The following is a 19168-nucleotide window of genomic DNA, read 5'->3' as shown; positions in this document are numbered from 1 at the left end:
CAATGAAAGTATACATTTATATCAAATTATTACAGGTTTTTTTACAAATGCATGCAAACCATTGAATTAAGACAAACAACTGAAAACACCTGCACATCGAACAATTACACCAAAGGGGTACCTTGAGCGTCAAAATGCGATGCCAAGTGATCCTGACCAAGACTCAACATAATTAGAAGTGAGAACATGTTGCATATAGTTACCTTTTTCCCAGACAGTAAAATTACAGCTATAGTTCGGTCGATATATTGGGCCGATATTTGTCATTTTTTTATATATCGGCATCGGCCGATATCCATGTTTAGTAGCGCCGATTTTGTGGGAAGTCGTGGCCTAATGGTTAGAGAGTCGGACTCCCAATCGAAAGGTTGTGAGTTCGAGTCCCGGGCCGGCAGGAATTGTGGGTGGGGGGAGTGTATGTACAGTTCTCTCTCCACCTTCAATACCACGACTTAGGTGCCCTTGAGCAAGGCATCGAACCCCCAACTGCTCCCCGGGCGCCGCAGCATAAATGGCTGCCCACTGCTCCGGGTGTGTGCTCACAGTGTGTGTGTGTGTTCACTGCTCTGTGTGTGTGCATTTCGGATGGGTTAAATGCAGAGCACAAATTCTGAGTATGGGTCACCATACTTGGCTGAATGTCACTTCACTTCACTTTAAAGTCAGGCTGGTCGGAGGGCAGCCCCGTGTTATTGATGTGGTGGAAAGTGCTGCTGCCGCATGTGAAGGACCCCAAGCCATGAGATAATTTTACTTTGTTTCCCATCAAGGAGACTGCTGAATGCGCCTCTTTAAATGGTTTCATGGTGCTCGTTGTTGTATTTTAAAACGCAACTGCAATCTTTTAAAATTACACTATAGTATTAAAAATAAAATTATCCCAAACGTAACTGTGGTGCTTGTGGCTGTGCTGCACAGTCAATCAACTGCTTTTTTCACATCAAACATTTTATGCAAGTATTATGACCAGTACTTTATTTGATCCTGTTCTGCAAAATGTTCGATTTTGAATTTTTGCGTTCCGCTAGGCCTATTTGTTTTTAAAAATCCGACATTTACAGTGCATTAGATCGTGACAGTGCATGCGTGCTTGCATACGAGGACGAGCGAGCTCGGGTTTGGCTAGATGTATTGGAGGTTATTGCTCACATCTCGTTCTGCACATATCCAAATGTTTCCATATTCACAATGTATCTGAATGTTAAACTATAATATATTTGAATTGTTTAATGTAAACTAGACGGAAAATATCATCCTCTTCACATGAGCAAAAACGTCCTTGGCATAACAGCAGAGTGGACCGGTATACTACGTCTATTTAAACTGACCAGTGTAACCTTTTATATGTTTGGTTGACTGTACTTTATTTTAATAATGAACAGACTTCGATGTAAGTTTGAAATTAGAATGCAATTTAGATGTTCTGTGTCATTTATACCAAACACAAATGTTGCTGGTTGCTAGTGTGTTTGCATCTCTACTATTATTTATTTTTTATATATTTTATTTTTTATATTTTTCAGTTTAATTGATTTTTATTTATAAAATTGTATTTATTTAATTTAAATGTATATTTAAGTTTCAAAATTGAATTCTGCTTGATAAATGCTCTAAAACTATATTACCTGTTTTATATATTTAATACTTGGTCAGTTTATTGATTTGTTTGGTTAACTTTGTATACATTTTTTATTATAATACCGTGCAGTGCTCAAAATTAAGATTCGAGAGATGGTTCAAGTCAGTGCTCAATAAATGATAAGTTTAGAAAAGTAGTGCATCCACTTATTATTAGTGTGACATTTTAGCATGGAAATGAAGGGGAAAACTTCACGATATCAGCCCTAAAAATTCGGCAGCACATATCGGCCATCGGCTGACCCTGACCTCTAAACATCTGCATCAGTTATAGAAAAACCTATATTGGTCAATCTCTAATCTATACCCTTGAAAATTTCAGAGCCCTCTACTTAGTTGTCTTGGAGGACTTTGCAATTGTGAGGCAAGATTAAAGTCGGCACCAGAAAGATACAGGCTATTTGCACAGATGTATAGCCACCAATTAGAGCTCAGGAATTACATAACACCACACTCTTCACACAGTTAGACCTGACAGAGTTTCAATAATGCTTTTGTCTGGGCCGACCAATCAAGGCAGACTGTAGCTTAACAGAAGGCCCTGAAGAGCAGGATCATATAGGGTGTGTGTGTGTACATTTTGTTCTTGAAGGCATGTGCCAGCACATGAGACAGAACTACATTGCACACTCTTTCTTCACAGGCTGCTCTTGGCAGTGCTTCTAAAGGTTTTGGTCTTCCTGCTGGAAAGTGGTAGCCCATGCAGGAGGGTCTGGGAGAGGAAGTGGAGGTCAGAGGCAGGGAGTGGAGGAAGGGGGTGGGGGGGAGTCAGGGCAGAGACTGGGCATCCTGCCTGGAACCTGTGATTGTTTCTAGCAGCTGCCCATTTAGAACAAGTCCTACACTGTTTAAAGCTCAAGTATGTAATGTTAAATACTTTCTCCTATCTGTGCTTAATATGTAGAGATGACTATATAAAAAAAAAAAATCTGTAAAAAAAAACGGCAGTTATAGCTGCTAGAAATGCACGCTAGAAAAGTTAGCAACATTTGAGATTTTACAGAATGAAAATACAGTTTAAAAACAAAATGTAAATATATACTATATTTAATTAACTGCCAAAATGTTATCATAAAGCTCATCTCAGTTTCAAAAGTTGTCTGAATCTTTGATCTTAGAGGACTGAATGAAAAACAGAGCTGTGTGTTCTGGGTGAGATGTGATCTATGTGATCTACAAGCTGCTGAAGAACTAAAATAGCCTTGTATCCGTATAAAAACACAATAAACACAAGTGATAAGGAGAAAGCTGCATGTACAATCAAAGGTAATCCCAAGTGCTGTATAGCTTTTCCACAAGCTCAGGTAAAAAATTCATAGAAGATGCATAGTGTCATGGACACAAATACAAAACCATCATGGTACCACATATGACATTAAATTAATAAAATAAACATTGATTTAACAACTTAGGTTGTAACATAAAGCCATAATGTACATAACTGAAAAGAAAAAAAAACTAATAAACTGCTATTTCAGAGAAAATCCATCAAGAGTGAAGTGTCAAAAGGAACTATAAATTTTACAGTGATTTACTGTAACTTTTACTGAACTTATTAACATTTATATATATATATATATATATATATATATATATATATATATATATATATATATATATATATATATATATAAATTAAAAAAAAACAACCTCAATCCTTCTCTTTTAGAGAACTACAGACCAGTGTCCCTTCTTCCTTTCATTGCAAAAACACTTGAACGAGCTGTGTTCAACCAAGTCTCTACATTTCTCACACACAGCTATGGAAGTAAAATAATGACTTATGTCTTTGAAACAAAAAAGCATGCTGAATAGCACTATCTGAAAAAATAATGCATTGAATTAACAGTACTTGCATTTTAATGCCTTGTATTTCCAGGGCTTGCATCTTTAGGTCCTGAAATTTAATATAGTTGTTCGTTTAAGCTGTGAATAATTTAATTAAAAATATTTTACACACTTTTTCATAATTAAAAAATCAATAATTCATATTCACGTTCCAGAATTCACTTCCAAAATATTCAATCGGTTAAAAAATACGATGTATAATATTCGACAGGCAAATTTCGGTCCATTTTATTTCACTTTCCAAATTCGCTTCCACAAATTCAGTGGTTAAAATTCGGCAGATAATTCCATAGACATGTGGATAATTCGCCCTTTCACATCCGGGAGCTGCAGGAATAGCAGTAGAGCACTGAGGAATGATCTCCATCCGCTGTCAGTCGCTCACCAGCAGGTGGTGCAAGCGGCTGTTAAATAAGACCAAAGCAACAGGTGGATTAAGTAATACAGTTACAAAAACTGATCTGCAGAAATTAATCAAGCGCTAAGCAGAAGTTTTGATTATCGGGGCAAGTGGAAAAGCTGATTGTGCGTATGTTTATTTCAAAATACCAAGTACTGTTACCAAGTAAGCAGCATTCAAATGAGATTATAATGGTGTTTTACCCAACGCTGAAGTACAGAACTAACATTACATCTAAGAAAGACATATATTGCTTTCGGTTGTTTAGTTCAGCGGTTCTCAATTCCAGTCCTCGCGCCCCACTGCTCTGCATATTTTGCACGTTTCTCTTTGTTAACACACCTGATTCAGATAATCAGCTCGTTAGAAATGAACTCCGTGCATGAACTGTTCATTGCTCCCTACTCTCTGAGCAGGGGAAATCTGTTGAAGTTTACCTCACATCGAAACATTCATTCACTGATTTGTGCTGTGCAGCATCTTTAAACATGGACAACTGTGACATCATATACCTCTGTAAATCAATACAATTTAAATTCATGTCTTGCACACTTCAATGCACTTTGATTGGAACATATAGCTACGTTCACTTCGAACTGGAATCATGGCTGAATATCCTGTGATGTCCACTTCGCAGGGCATTTATGTTCGAATAGAACAAATGTCTGAAGCGCAAAGAGAAACGTTCAAAATGTGCAGAGCAGTGGGGCGCGAGGACTGCAATTGAGAACCGCTGGTTTAGTTTACGTAACTTTGTGTCATGGCTTGTGCGTCGCTGTGCTGTAATACTGGGGGATCCCCTCACGTCATACTCCAGGATTCCCCAATGACGAGTAACGCTTCTCAATCAATTAATACTGTGATATAAGACCTCAGATCTCAGAATACATTTTATTGATGATTATGCAAACTATATAGACAGTTAAGCAGATGTAAAATATGAACGAACGTTCAAGGTTTCATGCGGTTTCCCTCAGAAATCTGTTAAAGAAAAGAAAACACATTACATGGCTCAGCGCACTAACAGTGACAGCGATTAAAAGACAAAACTCACATCTTACTGATGATGCAAACTATATACAGACAGATGAGGATATGAATGCAAGTTACGGAACAAGAAAAACTGCATGTTATATATATATATATATATATATATATATATATATATATATTAGGGATGGGACGATAACCGGTTTTATTGATAACCGTGATAAAATGTGCTGAAGGTTAGTAATATCGTTTAAAAATGAATTATCATTAAAACCGTGTTTGATTATCGCGGTTTTAATAACTCACTATTAAATCATGTCCAGCCAGCAACAGTCTGACGCAAGCGCAGCGCACAATGTTTTTTTTGGTTTTTTTCGAGAAGGAATGGCGAAAGTCAGTGACTTTTCTATGCTTTTCTATGCTTCTACACTTTTCATTGTAAGGAAGGAAATGCCACAGAATTTAATCTTTCTTTAAATTAAGTGCATAGAGTTGCTTGTTTTATTAGTTGTTTGTTGATTATTAAATATAAAACTTGCTGAAATGTTTTCAGTGTGAGCATCAACTATTTTTGAACACTTTCATCTCGTTTCAACAAAACCGTGATAATATTGATAATCGTGATAATTTTAGTCACTATAATCGTGATATTAAATTTTCATACCGTCCCATCCCTAAATATATATATATATATATATATATATATATATATATATATATATATATATATATATATATATATAAAACATTAACGCCTTTTATTGCCTCAAGATATTAAATTATTAAATTCGGCATCTAATTAATACAATATATTACTGTATATTATGTACATTTAAGCAGATGAGCCTTACAAACCACAAAGTTTCACCAAATTTAACCTTTTTTTTTCGTAAAAAGAAAACCAAGCGCAGTAGTTTTATGTTTGATAATTGCCTAAGATCCTTTAGAGACCGTCTGCAAATTTACCTCAAAACGAAACGTAGTACAATAATACAGTAAATTCAAATTAATCAGTTTACAATAAATTAATTATTTACTCATACTGACTAAATATATATGGCCAATAACTTATTTCTTTTTATATGGACACTACACAAATATTTTTTTATATTCCAGTCAGTGGAATTGTCAGATGGTCCCTTGGGTGTGGTAGCACGTCAATAATTTCTTCAGTTTAAATTTTCAGAATTAATATACCTAGATTGTTTTTAACTCATTTTTTTATGTTAATATAAATTGGTTGCATATTGTTAAAACTAATCATGGTTGATATCTTTGTGGGACTGTCGACTTTATAGATCAGTGGTAATGGAAATCAATTATAATGAAAATGCAGCGCATTTGATTCTTTTTGACCCCATTTGCTTGCCTGTATATAGTTTGCATAATCATCAATAAAATGTATTCTGAGATCTGAGGTCTTATATCACCGTATTAATTGATTGAGAAGCGTTACTGAGGGGATCCCCAGTATTACAGCACAGCGATGCACAAGCCATGACACAAAGTTACGGAAACTAAACAACCGAAAACAATACATGTCTTCCTTAGATGTAATGTTAGTTCTGTACTTCAGCGTTGGGTAAAACACCATTATAATCTCCTTTGAATGCTGCTTACTTGGTAACAGCAAAGATGTTGAAATACGCACAATCAGCTTTTCCACAAGCACCGATAATCAAAACTTCTGTTTAGCGCTTGCTTAATTTCTGCAGATCAGTTTTTGTAACTGTATTACTTAATCCACCTGTTACTTTGGTCTTATTTAACAGCCGCTTGCACCACCTGCTGGTGAGCGACTGACAGCGGATGGAGATCATTCCTCAGTGCTCTACTGCTATTCCTGCAGCTCCCGGATGTGAAAGGGCGAATTATCCACATGTCTATGGAATTATCTGCCGAATTTTAACCACTGAATTTGTGGAAGCGAATTTGGAAAGTGAAATAAAATGGACCGAAATTTGCCTGTCGAATATTATACATCGTATTTTTTAACCGATTGAATATTTTGGAAGTGAATTCTGGAAGGTGAATATGAATTATTGATTTTTTTAATTATGAAAAGGTGTGTGAAATATTTTGAATTGAAATATTCACAGCTTAAATGAACAACTATATAAAATTTCAGGACCCAACAATGCAAGCCCTGGAAATTCAAGGCATTAAAATGCAAGTACTGTTAATGCAATGCATTATTTTTCAGTTAGTGCTATTCAGCATGCTTTTTTGTTTCAAAGACATAAGTCATTATTTTACTTCCATACACAACAACCTCCTTCACAGCAACCAATCTGGCTTCAGAAGTGGACATTCAACTGAGACGGCCTTGCTCTCAATTGTTGAAGCTCTAAGACTGGCATGAGCGGAATCCAAATCTTCAGTACTTATCCTGCTTGATCTGTCCGCTGCTTTTGACACGGTTAACCACCAGATCCTCCTATCAACCCTACTGGCAAAAGGCATCTCAGGAACCACACTTCAATGGTTTGAGTCTTACCTATCAGATAGGTCCTTCAAAGTATCTTGGAGAGGTCAGGTGTCCAAGTCACAACATCTAACTACTGGGGTGCCTCAGGGCTCAGTTCTTGGACCACTTCTCTTCTCTGTCTACATGGCATCATTAGGTTCTGTCATTCAGAAACATGGCTTTTCATACCACTGCTATGCTGATGACACTCAACTCTACCTCTCATTCCATCCTGATGATCCGACGGTAGCTATGTGCATCTCAGCTTGTCTAACAGACATTTCTTCCTGGATGATGGACCATCACCTTCAACTCAACCTTGCCAAGACAGAACTGCTTGTGATTCCAGCAAACCCATCGTTTCATCACAATTTCACCATCAAGTTAGGCACATCAACCATAACTCCTTCAAAAATAGCTAAAAGCCTTGGAGTTATGATTGATGATCAGCTGACTTTCTCAGACCACATTGCTAAAACTGTCCGATCCTGCATTCAACATCAAGAAGATCAAGCCCTTTCTTTCGGAACATGCAGCACAACTCCTTGTTCAAGCTCTTGTTCTGTCCAGGCTGGACTATTGCAATGCCCTCTTGGCAGGTCTTCCAGCCAATTCTATCAAACCTTTACAATTAATTCAGAACGCGGCAGCAAGATTAATTTTTAATGAGCAAAAAAGAATAGACGTCACACCTCTGTTTATCAATTTGCACTGGCTTCCAATAGCTGCTCGTATAAAATTCAAGGCATTGATGTTTGCCTACAAAACTACCACTGGCTCTGCACCCATTTACCTAAATTTGTTACTTCAGACTTATGTGCCCTCTAGAAGCTTGCGTTCTGCAAGTGAACGTCGCTTGATTGTGCCAGCCCTAAGAAGCACAAAGTCACTTTTATGGACTTTTAAATTAAATGTTCCCTCCTGGAATGAGTCCTTAGCCATCTTCAAGAATCGGCTTAAAACACATCTCTTCCATCTTTATTTGACCCTCTAACTTTAACACTCACTATTCTAATTCTATTCTTTAAAAAAATCTAACTACCTTTCTAATCTTTTTATATTCTATTTTCTTTTCATTAATTATGCAATTGTATGTGAGTGTGTGTATGTGTAAAGACCTCTAACACTAGCTTGCTCTATTCTTTTTTTATTCTATCTGTTTTCTTTATATTATATAATTTAAAATCCCATGCTAGGTGTACAGTGTTAACCTAACTGAGACTTGTTATAGCACTTATATATCATTGCTCTTTTTGTTGTTTTTGATTGCTTCCACTGTCCTCATCTGTAAGTCGCTTTGGATAAAAGCGTCTGCTAAATGAATAAATGTAAATGTAATGTAATATATATATATATTTTTTTTTTTTTTTTTCTTTTTTTTTTTTTTGCAGTAGATGTTAGCTATTTGTTGACTTCTGGAGACACATGAAATAATTGAAGTGAGTTTTGGGGTGGGAATACCCATTTAGTTCAACCAATTGTAAACTAAGGATATTTTGGTAGACCGGTTTAAAACCCAACATTATTTTTAAAACTCTTTTTGGCTAGCTCAAAAATTATACACTTCACTGTTAAAGGGTTAGTTCACCCAAAGATTTGGTCATTAATCACTCACCCTCATGTTGTTCCAATCCCGTAAGACCATCGTTCATCTTCGGAACACAAATTAAGATATTTTTGATAAAATCTGAGAGCTCTCTGATCCTCCATAGACAGCAATGCAAATGCAATGTTCCCAGGTCCAGAAACGTAGCATAGTAAAATAGTCCATGTGACATCAGTGGTTAAAGAGTAACTTTACGAAGCTATGAGAATATTTTTTTTGTGCAAAGAAAACAATAAATACATGATTTACTCAAAAATTCTTCTCCCTGAATTACCTTCTTCCGCCCTTTTGGAGAGTACCCCAGAACGTAATAAAAATAATCAGTGTTTATGTTCAGCATATGCGTGCTTTCTACTGAACGTAAACAATGCTGATTACGTTGATTACATTCTGGGGGACTCTCCAAAATGGCAGAAGATGGTAACTCGAAAAGTAACACAAAAGTATTCTTGTAGCTTCGTAAAATGACGGTTTGACCACTGATGTAACATGGACTATTTTACAGATGTCCTTGCAACGTTTCTGGACCTGAGAACACTGCAGTTTCATTGCTGTCTACTAGGGCTGGATTAGATGTCCAGATTCGATTCGATTTTGATTCTCAAGCTCAGTATCTCCACCATGATAAGCACTGAATGAATGACAGGCTTTCCATTGTAACATCGCTCAAAGGTAAATAAATGTGACATCTAGTGGAGAAGAGTAATGATAAGATTCGTTAATCAGATATTGTTTTAAATGTGTACTGAAATAAATACTGGAAAAGTTTAATTTGTGACTTTTGAGAATCGATATTGAATCAATGTCATTTAAAAAAAACGATATATCGAAAAATCAATTTTTTTGCCCAGCCCTACAGTGTCTATGGAAGGTCAGAGAGCTCTCGGATTTTCTCAAAAATATCTTAATTTGTGTTTCGAAGATGAACGAAGGTCTTACAAGTTTGGAACGACATGAGGGTGAGTAATTAATGACAAAATTGTCTTTTTCTTTTTTTTTGGTGAACTAACTCTTTAAGAAAAAGTACACGTGTACATTGGAACAAAATTGTAAGATTAGAGTGGTTATACATCTAGAAATGTATTTCAGAATAGGTAGAGTTCAAAATAAAAGTGACCTGACCCTTAAACTCTATTTATTTATTTGTTTATTTTTATTATTACTGTTGTTTTAAAGTAACCCAATATAGTAAGAATAATTCAGACATTTTACATTTGTCTGGAGTCAAACCAGTTCATTTAGATGTTGGGACATTTTTTGACCCGTCTCTGAGTACCTTGCACAACTAAACCAACAGGAGGCAAAATTATTGCTGTGAAATGAAGCAAGAACTAGGTTTCAGGTCATTCCAGTGCCTGCCAGTACTACAGTGAAGCACTAAAACAGTTATTTTCATGAGAAAACAATTGTGCATAAAATACTTTTTCTATATTATATTGCATATTATATATATATATATATATATATATATATATATATATATATATATATATATATATATATATATATATATATATATACCATGACTTAGGTGCCCTTGAGCAAGGCATCGAACCCCCAACTGCTCCCCGGGCGCCGCAGCATAAATGGCTGCCCACTGCTCCGGGTGTGTGCTCACAGTGTGTGTGTGTGTTCACTGCTCTGTGTGTGTGCACTTCGGATGGGTTAAATGCAGAGCACAAATTCCGAGTATGGGTCACCATACTTGGCTGAATGTCACTTCATATATATATATATATATATATATATATATATATATATATATATATATATATATATATATATATATATATATATATATATATGCTAGAAAGAGAAAGTAAAATAAACTGTAACTTAACGACTGTAGATTTGGTTATGCTTTGCATGCCTCATAAAGCAACAGTTAGAGCAACAGACACCAGTGCTGTGGCTGTTTGGCTGAGATTGAAATGTTGTGGTTAAGTTGGTTGGAACTGAAACTAAAGTGCCTGGCAGACACTTCAGTGTTACCACCTGCTCATCTCCGATTAGACACAGTTGTCACCATGAACATGCTAAATATATGATCCTGGTACTTTAGAGATACTGGCTGCTGTGTGTTTTTCTTCATAGGGCAAGATGAATACCCTTTGAAGAGTTTTAAGGGCCATATTAATAGGTTTTTACATTTAAACAGTTCTGACAATGAGGAATTATTATTATTATTTTTTTAAATGCTGCCAAGGAAAAAGGTGATTAATAAAATTATTAGTGATTAAATAACACCATAGTGATTCAATGGGGGGGAAAAAGTCTGATATTAAATGTTAAAATATATTTAAAATTCTTGTTAAAATGTTTTGTAAAGCACAGGTGAATTGAAAAATTCACCCATGCAAACTGTGTCATCGGCATGTGTCACTCAGAATGCAGGTCACTTAGGATATTAATGAGTGAGTGATGTACTGTAGAAAAGCCTGAACGGAGTTTATTGAATGATTTTTGTCAGGGATTGTGTTTAATGTGTCTAATGGGGCCATTAGTTCAATGGCAGCTAATCTCCCAATTCAATACATTCTAGGTAATCCCTCACTTCACAACAGCTTCTATGTGAATTTCTCTGAAACAATATAACTTTATCCCACCCACCTCAACAGCAATATTGTGAAAAACTTTTGCAATAAAATAAAAAAAGTACACTGTATCAAACAATTAAAGAGACCTAGTGGAAACCATTACTGTACACAAACATTGTGATGTACAGTATTTATGTCTGAATCTAGTTTGAAAATTACCATGCCACTCGTTTAAAAAAAGGGTCTTTATATCAGACAGTTCGTATTACAACATAGTTGCAAATGTTTGTACTTTGCAATTTATATTTTGCATTATAATTTTACATTATTAAAGAGCTATGTTTAACACAGACAGGCCCACACCACAAAATGCATGAATGAAACTCTCTATATGAAATATTCTAAATATCAACTCAAATTGCATTTATTTTAGAGATGGTACTAGTGACTTCTCACACGAGTGAAATGCAAATAAAGTTTGTTAATACAAATGATATACTGCATAAAATGTATTTGGACGGACACTTTGTGGTAGTAAACATGGAACACATTCATAGTTTATGTGAGGAACTACACCAGAGGTGACATGCAAGCAGGGGCGGATCTAGAAAAATATTGATGGGGTGGCGAGAAGGGGGCAGGAATTTTTGAGGGGTGGCAACATATGGCAGACGTATATATATATATATATATATATATATATATATATATATATATATATATATATATATATATATATATATATATATATATATATATATATACCAAATTTAGTCACAGTTATAACAGTTTGATGATAAATAGTATAGGTGCACACTACAAAAGGGCACAGGCTATCATTTACACACTTAATCTCATGCAATCAATGTCTTGCTTTTACAACAGTTCATATAAGGAATAAGTGACCATACCCCATAAGCACCACCACACTCACTAATGCATACAGTATGCATCGACATGTAATTAAGAGCATTATAAAAGGTTCTGTGTTATCAATATGTCAATTTATTATAAGAAACACAAGACTTTAACAGCCAATGACATTTACAGATGGGGAGACTCAACTGATTTTCTACTGTTTAGTGTTAATCACCCTATAACTCAACCAGTCAAGAGCTACATTTAGATTTAGATGTAATATGAATATGGTCCCCGAAGCATAGGTTTTATTATCTGACAATAATAATAAATAAATAAGCATTATAGGCACAAATACAAATGTACTTTTAGAAATAGTTTTTGAAAGAAAAATGGTGTTATTGTTTTGGCAAGTTTAAATTAAAACATCTATGAAAACTTGTGTAATATTCCTTTAAAATAACATTTAAGTAGATCTTTTTTTAAGTATATTTTACCGTGCAATTTCTTACATAAAGTCTTTGAGTTAGACCGAACTTTTATTTTGGTGGGTTGAAGACAGAGTTTCTGTGTTTTTTAATAAACTATTATTATTATTAGCTATTAGGCCTACTTGAAATATAGCATACTCTACTGTGCAATAGTACTATACTTCTGTTTGAATTTCTTCAAGTTATACCAAAATTTTATTTTAAAGACATTGCAGTTTCTGTCAGTGTATATGATACGAATGAATGACGATAGTTTTATCAAATGAAATGGTGAAATCCTATGATAGCGCGCTGGCGTGCACATGTGTAGCCTACATCATGTGTCAATATAGTGAAGAGCTGAAAACACCACGCGTGCTTTAGTGTGTGTGTGTTTGTGTGTGTGTGTAGTAGAGCACACATTCCCAGAGACGTGTATAACAACAACTTCAGGGCCGCTGCTGGCCAAATGGGTGCCCTAAGCAGGATTGTATTTTTGTGCACCCCTTCCTCAAATATGATGAGGGAAAAAAAACACTTACTATAGGGGTGAATATAGAACTTTAATGAAATAAAAATGTAAATTAATAAATTGTATTATTTACAAATTACAATTGTAGCTCTCGACATTTACCTATGGCTATAACTTTATTATGAGTCTAATTTATTTTATAGTCTCAAGCATTAAGAAATCATGCAAAAGGAAATTAAGCAGTTTTACTATGATACAACCATGGTTTATTTTTGTAAGGGTTGTGATATGCACGTTTTTTGTTGAAGAAATTATAAAGGCTGTGTCATCTATAGCAAAACGGTGGCCAAAAATGAAAGATTAAGTGAATATTTGAAATAAATGTTTGGTCAGTAGTCTAAACAAGGATTTGATTGTCCTGTAAGTGTAACAGCAGCAATTACATGGCATTTGGCTCCCTTTGCAGGCATTTGTAATAACATGTTCATAAATTGTTTATTTTGTATTTTCCTACATTATGTATTTTAACAGTGTTATAATTAACCAATCATTATTGCCTCATTGTTTTTTATTTAATGCATTTTAAGTCATTTTAAAGGCTATTGATGGCTTAGGTCTGTTTTTATAGCAACAACAACATCAAAAAAATATTACAGTATATTAATACTTCTTTGTAAATTATTATTTGAAGTAACAAAACCATGGTTAATTTGCAGTTACCATGGCTACAAGAACAGTGATTTGTGGTGTTATTGTTAAAACCATGGGTAATTTTCGTAAGGGAACCTGAAAAAACAAAACAAAAAAAAACCTTTCACAGGAATGTGCCTGAAAGTGATAAACGGGCCTAGTTTTTAACTAAATGATTTATAATTTATTTTAATACATATTTGAAATGTATAAGGTGTGCATTGTAGCTGACACCTAAATGAACACATTACAATTGTTTTAAGGCTGCAAGTGCTATTGAGCTTCAAATTTGCGTTTGAGCCCATGTGAAAAAGTAGCATAATTTACATATGATTTACAGTTTATTTTAATAAATATCAAACATTCAATTCAATTGTGCATTATAGCGACACCTAGATGAGCAATTACAGTTCTTTTTATGACTGTAAGTCATTCTCCTCAAATGCTACTGACGTTAGAAAAGTGTATACCAATATCGTATGTAACTGTTGTGTTTGCGAAGGACTCAATAATCACACCGTGTAGCTTTGTTTATGTTGCCGTTTATCAACTGACGTGAAACTTACATTCTACGACCTTTGCCGTAAATCAATGCCATAACCTTTAAAGGCACAGTAACCTGTCACTCGCAGTGCATAACCAAACATAGTCCAACGGGACCCAATGCTGAACATTTTCAGACATAACATTTTCCCCCCACCCCCCTGGAAACTGTAACATAACTTTTAACCCACATTCCCCAGTGTCACTCACTATCACCCTGTCACATAGTCCCCATGCCAGACAGGCGGGACCCTCATTCTCTGAGGGCGTGCTGGCCGTGAAAAGGCGTCAGGCAATGCTGGTGGATTACCCCCCAACCGGTTAGCTCTTGGCCTAGGCTGCCAACCCAGAGCCGCTGCTGTGGACAGAGGTGATGCAGGTGCTGAGGGAGCTGCGACTCTGTGCAGGCGGTTCGAGTGCCAACGAGTCCCATTCTCCAGTCTATAAGTGGCCGGCCCCAACTTCTTAGTCACCCTCAGGGGTTCTGACCAGTATGACTGTAGCTTATTTTGGCGGTGGAGGTGTTTGATCCTGACCCAAACCCCTGGAGAAAGTGAGGGGATCTGCACTCTGTGCGTGGCATCAAACCTCTCTTTCATCCGAGCCTGTGAACCTTTTACCTGAGCTCTGGCTTCCTGGAGCCCTGGGCTCCCACGAGCAGGAGCTGGCTCAGCTCTCAAGCAGTCCAGTGGTTGCTTTAGTTCACGCCCAATCATGAGCAATGCAGGTGACACTCCCGTGGTGGAATGTTTGGATGCCCGGATGGTCAGGAGAGTTTGGTTGAGTGCATCGCTGAAGGTTTTCCCTTCCTCCAGACAGGCTCTGATTCCATTTTTGAGAGTTTTGTTCAGTCTTTCCACCCCCCCATTACTCTCCGGGTGATACACTGCCGTCCTGATGTGCTTGATGGACCGTACCGTGAGGAACTCCATAAACTCTCCTGACACAAATTGGGGCCCGTTATCCGTTGTGATGACCCTGGGGAGGCCCCAGCGCCCAAACAGTTTGTCCATGCGGTCGATGATGGAGTGAGCAGTGATGGAGCTCAGCTGAAAAACCTCTGGCCACTTCGAATGAAGGTCGTGCACAACCAGCAGGTAGCGAGCGTGAGCCGGTGCCCCGTGGAGTTCTCCACAGAGGTCGATCTGAATATGTTCCCAGGGTGAGGACGGCCAAGAGGTCGGGGTGAGAGGGGCTGTGGCAGGCTGACCAGTTTTCCCACTCAGGAGGCAGCAAGCGCAGTTACGTACCAGCTCCTCAACATCCGAGTCTATGTGGGGCCACCACACTGTGTCACGGCAGCGCTGCTTCACCTTAACCACCCCCAGGTGCCCCTCATGCGCCATGTGTAGCACTCTGGGCCTGAGAATTTCAGGAACGACCGCACGGTGGCCACGGGCCAGGCACACCGCTCCCCAGCAGGAGAGCTCGTTGCGGAAGCGGTAATAGGGGAGCAGTCTGTCATCTACTTTGGCAGGCCAGCCGTCCTGGACGTAGGTACGGAGAGTTGTGAGGGCCTCGTCAGCAGCTGAGGCCTGCTGCAGCTCCGCCAGAGTGACTACTGAACTGAGAGGCCCATGCAGGATGTGGACCCAGTCTTCATCGCTCTCTGTGTCTGATGTCACCCCGCCTGCATCTTTCGTCACCGACACAGCTCTAGACAGGAGGTCGGCCACCGTGTTGGCCCGCCCAGGCATAAACTCCAGACTGAAGTTATACTGGTTCAGCCTGTCAGCCCACCTTAGCAGTCTCATGGGCCTGTGCCCCGAGCCTTGAGTCGCCAGCAGTGCCGTCAGCGCTTGGTGGTCTGTGCGGATGGTAAAAGGCCTCCCATATAGGTAAACATGCCAGCGTTCGCATGCCCACAGGCAGGCCAGGGCCTCCCTCTCCCCCACCTAATACTTCTGCTCAGCTGTAGTAAGTGCCCGTGAGGCGAAAGCCACCGGGCGTTCCACCCCCTCTTGAGTCTGGGAGAGCACAGCGCCTAGCGCCACCCCGGAGGCGTCGCAGGTGACCATGGTGGGCGCGGTCAAGCTGAAATGGGTCAGTGTGGGTGGGGACGTGAGCTGCCGTTTGATGATGCGCACAGCTTCGTGGCAGGCCGGGGTCCAGTCCCAGGTAACATCCTTCCTGAGCAGCCGGCGCAGGGGGGCCGTTGAGTCAGAGTAGTGTGGCATGAATCTGAGGTAGTAGGCGGCCATCCCCAGGAAGGAAGACAGCTGGGATGGCGACTGCGGGTCTGGTAGGGACAGAATGGCCTCAGTGTGTGACATTATCGGGGCGATGCCCTCTTTTGAGAGCCTGAAACCCAGGAACTCGACCTCCTCAACACCGAACATGCATTTCTCAGAGTTCAGTGTGACCCCATGCTGTTCGAAACGCTGAAAGACCTGCTCCAGGCGATCATCATGCAGTGTGGTCGAGGGCGCATGCACCACCACGTCATCTAGGTAGATGGAGACACCCTGGATACCAGCCAATATGAGTGACATTATCTTCTGAAAACAGCTCGGGGCTGATGACAGTCCAAATGCCATGCGTTTAAATCTGAAAACCCCCACGTGCGTGACAAACGCTGTAAGGTCCATGCTGGCCGGTGCTAGAGGAACCTGCAGGTAGCCGTTACGTAAGTCCATCTTACTGAAAACAATGGAGGCGTGGAAATGGCTAGTGAGCTCCTCCGCCGTTGGTAGGGGGTACTTATCAGGAATGATGGCTTTGTTAACGTCTGTGAGGTCGACACAGAGTCGCAGTCCGCCCCCTTTTCTCTTGGCTATCACCAGGTTAGACACCCACGGCGAGGCATCGACGGGCTCTATAACGTCCGCCTCCACCAGGCGATGCAGCTCGGCCTCCACCGCGTCACGGAGAGCCAGGGGGATGCGCCGTAGGGGCTGGATAACAGGGCGGACTGCCAGGTCAACAGTGGGCTGGTGTACAAATCCAGTCATGTGGCCCAGGCCGTTGAATAGTTGTGGGTAGCGGTCAGACCAGGAGGTGGCAACCTGCAGGACATGCAGGCCCCTAGCATCACTCACAGTAAAACCCAGGGCAAGGAACAAGTCTAGGCCCATAATGTTAGCTCCCTTCCGGGTAATACAGAACTTGGTGGCAGGCGCACATTGTTGATCATATCTGACGGGAAGGCAGGCCACACCCAGAGTAGAGATGGGAAAATGGCCGTAGCCTAACAGGGGTTTAGCCGCTGCTTCCAGAGGCACGTGACTGAAGAAGCGGTCATATGTACATTTGTTCAGGATTGACACTTTAGCGCCTGTGTCCACGAGGAGTGGAATGAGAGCTGTGCCCACATGGCAAGTGCAGAGCTTGAACGAAGGCTGTGAGGTCTGTACAGTGTTTATGGGAACAGCAGCAGTATCATGGCAAGCTGGAGAGGAGCGACAGCAGCGTGCAAAATGGTTCAACTTGTTGCAGTTACGACAACGTTTTCCCTGGGCAGGGCATGACTGATCTCTGGTTGCATGTTTAGGGGAACCACAGTTGCTACAGCTTTTGTGCCCACTCTCCCTGGGCCCCCTGTCCACTCTCTGTACGTCCAAACTGTCACTCACCCTGTCAGCCGCTGCTGCCGTCCCTGTATGCTGAACTGATGGTGGTGATGACGTCACAGGCTCGTGCGCAGCGTGGCCGAACTTGCGCGCCTCCATTAGAGCCGTTTCCAACTGCTTCCCAATTACTAAAGCGTCCGCTAGTGTCGTGGAGTCTGGCTCTAGTAAAAGTCTCTCCCTCAGTTGGTTACATGACGTTTTCTCTATTAACTGGTCAACTCTAAGTCCATCCTCCAAAGCCCCAAACTCACAAAGTCTAGCCAGCTCACGTAATGCTGATACATAGTGGGCAACGGTCTCACCCGGCGTTTGTGTCCTCTGACGAAACTCAAAACGGTGCATCCGCCGGCTTCTTCCAGAGCTGAAGTGAGCCTTCAAGGCGGCCGTGGCTGTGACGTACTTATCATCCGATAAGGTAAGCGTGGCGAAGATTCGCTGTCCTTCCTGCCCGAGGCAATGGCGCAGAAGCGCGCACTTCCTCGCCTCCGCTAGATCCGAGTGTCCTAAAGCCAGCAAATAATCCTCAAACGACGCCAGCCAGCGATCCCAGGGAACAGCTGGATCACCGGGAACAGGTAGGAAAGGTGGCGGAGGTGGTAGGACAAGTTCAGACATCCTCGTTCGCCAATTGTTGTGTTTGCGAAGGACTCAATAATCACACCGTGTAGCTTTGTTTATGTTGCCGTTTATCAACTGACGTGAAACTTACATTCTACGACCTTTGCCGTAAATCAATGCCATAACCTTTAAAGGCACAGTAACCTGTCACTCGCAGTGCATAACCAAACATAGTCCAACGGGACCCAATGCTGAACATTTTCAGACATAACAGTAACTTTAGAGACGTTCCCTAAATTTGAGACCCTCGAACGTCCAACGTCAAGCCAACTTTATTTTTTACTTTCTTTAGTTTTCTTTTCTCTGCGGCAGATTGCTGATGTCCTTTACCCGGGCATAGATGTCCATCCATCAATTATGAACATTCAGCCGCAAACATGAGGTGCGAGCGGTTGCGAGCGCGGATGGGAGAATGGCGGAAGTTTTTTTTTTTTTTTTTTTTGAGCAACTGGGATGGTGCCC

At 39.7% G+C, this 19168-nt stretch overlaps 1 protein-coding gene across 2 annotated transcripts in view; it reads right to left on the bottom strand.

Annotated features, from left to right (window-relative positions):
* The window catches only part of cables1 (Cdk5 and Abl enzyme substrate 1), a 39763-nt gene that overhangs the window by 18973 nt on the left and 1622 nt on the right, over nucleotides 1-19168 (bottom strand). The window lies entirely within an intron of this gene.

Source organism: Carassius carassius, chromosome 20 (genome assembly GCF_963082965.1).
Source record: "Carassius carassius chromosome 20, fCarCar2.1, whole genome shotgun sequence".
NCBI classification, from domain to species: domain Eukaryota; kingdom Metazoa; phylum Chordata; class Actinopteri; order Cypriniformes; family Cyprinidae; genus Carassius; species Carassius carassius.
The sequence above is the reverse complement of the archived record's forward strand: the minus strand, read 5'-3'. Positions and strand labels throughout refer to the sequence as shown.